Source organism: Lutzomyia longipalpis, chromosome 2 (assembly GCF_024334085.1).
Source record: "Lutzomyia longipalpis isolate SR_M1_2022 chromosome 2, ASM2433408v1".
NCBI lineage: Eukaryota > Metazoa > Arthropoda > Insecta > Diptera > Psychodidae > Lutzomyia > Lutzomyia longipalpis.
The window spans coordinates 40,567,779-40,572,425 of NC_074708.1; the positions used below are offsets into that span (position 1 = coordinate 40,567,779).

Genomic DNA, 4,647 nt, shown 5'->3' on the forward strand with positions numbered 1-4,647 from the left:
TTCTTTTTCATTCTTTTATAGTAACACATACACAAACCTCCGAAATTAGAACACGAAAACAGATGTCGCTGTTAAAATTTAAGTTTTATCAAACGAAGTGAAACCGAAGATAGACGAAGTGAAATAAGTTAATGTAAATAAAGAAAATGAGGTTAAAGTTAAGTGAATTTATCAACAAAACACAATGGATTATTCGATTTTTGGTAAAAATTTAACCCTTTTAAAGTATTTTTGCATTTTCCATGATGAATTAAGAGTTTTTTCTTAATTTTTTTTTATCTAGACTGTCATGGAAAAAAATTGAATTATCCGGAGCTTTTGAACATCTGTGGCATCCACGGATTCCGGGAAAGAATACCCGGACAACTCCCAGGCAGCATGAAATTTTTGTTTAATAAGCAGAATCTCATGCGGAATGATGGAAGCATTTGTGAAAGAGTAGAAAATGGTGGGACCAGCTCTCCGGAATGGCATTAAGAGAAGAAGTCGCTAATCTACATAGAATGTTCCTTAATAAAATGTCTTCCCATACTCTAACTTTTGCCTTTTTTCTACACTACAGAAGTATCTTTTAATGCAGTGCCTGTGTGAATGCATAATTCTAATCATCTTCCTCAAGGCCAAGTCTCTGGAAATTATTGACATTCGTTGGCATAATTCACAAAAAATGGTCAGAGTTTTTCCACATATTTCACAATATTTTTTGTTAAAAAACAATTCCAAACACTCAGATTCATGTAAAATATCCGTCAAAGTAGTCAATTGTTGCCTATGACGATAAGGAATCATGATTTGGTGGTCACAAAATGCACAAAAAGATTGAAAAAGCACCTCGGCAGGTCCTTATAAAACATATGATTTTGTAAGATTTTCTTACAAGTTATAAGAAAATATTCGACCGGAATACCAAAACCTTTTCTTTTCTATTATAGCAAAAATGTTTCTCGCGACGTGGTCTAAAAGTTGAACTGTGAAACTTTTTAGATCTTACAAATTTATAAGTTTTTTTTGTGAGAATGCCAAAAAACCTTATAACTCACGAATTGTAAGAAAAGAAAAGAAAATATTTTTGCCAGAATTAGCTCCAAAATTCAAAATTGCCTAGAAATGCGAATTTTTAAATTAAATACTTTGGCGCCATTTGAAGGCTCGAAGAATTCCAGAGGTGGTCATTGGAAAGTTCCAAAATGTTTGGAAAAATAGACTGGAAATTATGACATAAATGTCAATGATAAAACTTGTCAGAACGCTCTGAGGTTAAAAAGCAGACGTGTACACGGAAGTCCGCGCTGCTCAGAAGTTCAGTATAATCGGTAAAATAAAGTTACGATTTATTTTAACATTTATAAACTACACATAGCAGTAATCGCAGTATGTAATAAAACATTTTCATCTGGCTTTCTCTCTTTTAGCCTTAGTGGTTCTTCTAATGTAATAAAATCTCACAAATAGATAAATGATTACCTATGTAAGTAGTACATAATAAGTTAGATACATAATAATGTTGAGACTCTTTTAGCTATTTACTTGGGCTTTGACTCTGGGTCGAGTGGTTTCGAACATTGAACACGTACGTTTATTCTGTAGACGTGAGTAGTACTTCAAATTTCTTAAGATTTCTCAGCAATGATTTGAGACTTCAGCTTCAATGCAAAGCTTATAAGAATTAAAAAAAAAATAGTTTTATTACCTCTAAAATTAATCATGAACTTTAAAAATATATATATATGTAGGTATATTTCGCATTATTTCGAAGTATATAGCGCAAGGTAAAGGAAATGAATAAAAAATTACTTCCCAAAATGGGAATACTTCAAACTCTCAAATACCGAGCGAAAGGATTGAAAGTTTTGTGGTATGGGAGGGGGTGGACTTCCCTGAAAGATTGATATGAGAAAGTTCGGAAGTAGAAATGCCGTCATTTCTACTCAGAGGGATTCGAACAGAAACAAAAAATCAGAGGGGGTGGAAAACAGAGCTGTTTTCACGCCATGATTTCCAATTGGAAAAAAAATCAACTTAATACATACAAAAATAACTTATGCAAAGGGTGGGGGAAATTAAGAGAAGGACAGAGAAAATTATTCTGCCGAAGAAAATCCTCCGTAATTTCAATTTGAATTAGTATATAGCTGAAAAAAAATCCTGCATGCTCAATCGCGGTTAAATTGAAAAGAAAAAAATAGTTAAGAAAGTAAATTGAAGGGAAAGCCGCCCATTTGAATTTTCTCTCGTTATATTCCTTTTTATTTCAATTTGTCCTTTTTTGTGCCCCTCTCCCTTCTACTTCTCTGTGAAAAAAAAATTGTGATGAACATTTTTTCAACCTCATAATGAGAATCTGAAAATTGCCAGAAGCTCAATATGATGAAAAGCATTTTTATACCAAAAAGTAACACACACACACAGCAATGATAATAATTTTTATTATGATTTTAACCTGCTCATACCTCTTGGAAAAGTCCTTCTGGGTAGGGTAGGTTGAATTATATGTTTATGAAAATTCAACAGGCACCTTTAGTCACGTGCTCTGGGGAAATTTTTCTTGTTAACAATTTACGCCCACCTTGTTGTGGTTTTGACCCCGAAGGTACAGCCTCTTTTATCGAGTAAAAAATAACACCCCTCTGGCCCCATAAAATGATGTGTTTTTTCCATCAGCAAAGAGAAACATCTTTCGGTGGGAAATTCATTGAGTTTCGCCATAGTATGAAAATTTTGTGAAGCATTTTAATAACCTGTCCGTGTGTTTTGTGGCTCTGTTCATTTTCCTACCCCCTACTTCATTCTGGAATCAAATGCAAAAGAAGAGCCCTTGAATTTCTCATGGGGATGCGGATGATATTGTTTATGCTGTCACTCCTTATACTTATCGACAAGAAGGATAATATTGGGGACTTAATGCTTTTCTGTTTGGAGACGAAAATGAAAATTCAGACAAAATTAGAAGACTTGAATATTAATAAGATGGAAATTCTATACCATAATCTTATTTTACATTGCGTATGTCCTATATATGGGTACAATTTCAATGTATTTTCTGCTGCTTGATTATTCTTTGTCACAATAATTAAATAAAGTTCAACAAAATTCATCTTTCTTGTTAACAATTTCCATTGTGGAAACATCTTCGAGTTTTTTTTTATCTTTTGCTCTTTACTACTCTTTAACTTTAACTTTTAACTTAAAAGCTTTTTATTTTAAAAAAAATAAAACTATGATTAACCTTTATTAGGTAGGAAAGATGTAAAAGAACTAAAACAAGCCAACTTAACCATCATATTGCAATTTCCTGACAACGTAAAGGACGTTGCCGTACGAAGAATTTTATATGATATGGAGGGATTAAAATGTTTTCCATGGGTGTCATATCTCCTTAAATGAGAATATCTGCTCTGTCTGTAGTACACGATTATGTGGATTATTTACGGCATGTTGATCCAAGAATAGTTGAGTATTATACACGTAGATACATACATGTTTCATCCCCTAGAGAAAGTCGCATGAAAATATATCTCACAGGTGAATTATCCAGAAATTAATCTTTTGCGTTTATGAAGCTGAAGCCCCATCGTCTTTACATCAAACACCATTTGCCTCTCACCTACACCCAGCATCTCCTTGACTCCCCATCTGGGGTGGCAAGCATTTGGGAGTGTGTGTGCTACATGTGCCGAAACATAAAATACTGACGCCGGGGTGTGCGATATTATATTTACGCCCCGAGACACGGAAACAAAATTATCTGACGGTGGGGGTCATACTCATCTCATTACTCACCCTCCTGTTGCGTCCAAACACAGTGTGGTTGCTACCGCGTCCACTCCACATGTGGTTTTATGTTGGGACAAAAGAAAGTGTTAACCTTGCAAACAATATCACCACCACACCACACAATTACCAGAAGGAGTAGACCCTATTAGGAAATTGATCTCATAGCCATACAAACACCTTTAGATAGATATCCTTTTTAATGAAGTACAAAAAAGATAAAATTTAATTAACAGAAAGGTTCTTTAGCATTAACATTCCACCCACCTATAAAAAAAGTATCTTTTCTACAAAAAGAAAATGTCAGAGAGTTTCATTTCCTTGGAAAGGAAGAATTTTGTTTATTGTTATTTCCCTTAAAATTCATGCAAAATTCATAGAGAGAAAAAATTCTCGGTAATGTCAAGAAGTAAAAAATATTATCTGTTTACCAAAAGGAAAAATCAACATGAGCAAAAAAGTGAACTCCCACACAAAATAAGGAGATAATTTCTATGATATAGCATTTAGACGTACAGATTCTAAAAGGACGGTGAACTTCGGAGAAGGTTCCATATACCTTGGAAAATCTCCTAAGGGTGGAAACCCTCGCTTTTCTTTCCTGCCATGTGAATATTTTATTATTTTAATGAAGACTTAATAAGACATCAACAAACAAGGAGTTTGGTATTTTGTTTAATTTCTCCCACCTTCACAACCTACGGGGAATTCGTATGTGGTGTGTAGGGGGAGGGGGGTCGTTGGGGGTATAGTAGAAAACCCACCCCCAGACGGTGGTACACAATGAAACAGCAGTAAATCATGCTGTGGATGCTGGAGGAACAGCAAAGTGGCAGTGAGACAAATTAAATCATCCCCGAAAAGCACTCAAAAGTA

The 4,647-nt window shown here is 34.4% G+C and overlaps 1 long non-coding RNA gene across 1 annotated transcript; it reads left to right on the plus strand.

The window, feature by feature from the left end:
* On the plus strand, positions 1-4,214 carry LOC129791447 (uncharacterized). Its single transcript, XR_008750698.1, has 2 exons — positions 1-203; positions 284-4,214. It is a non-coding gene; the product is annotated as an uncharacterized LOC129791447 (long non-coding RNA).
* Positions 4,215-4,647: the final 433 nt, after the last annotated feature.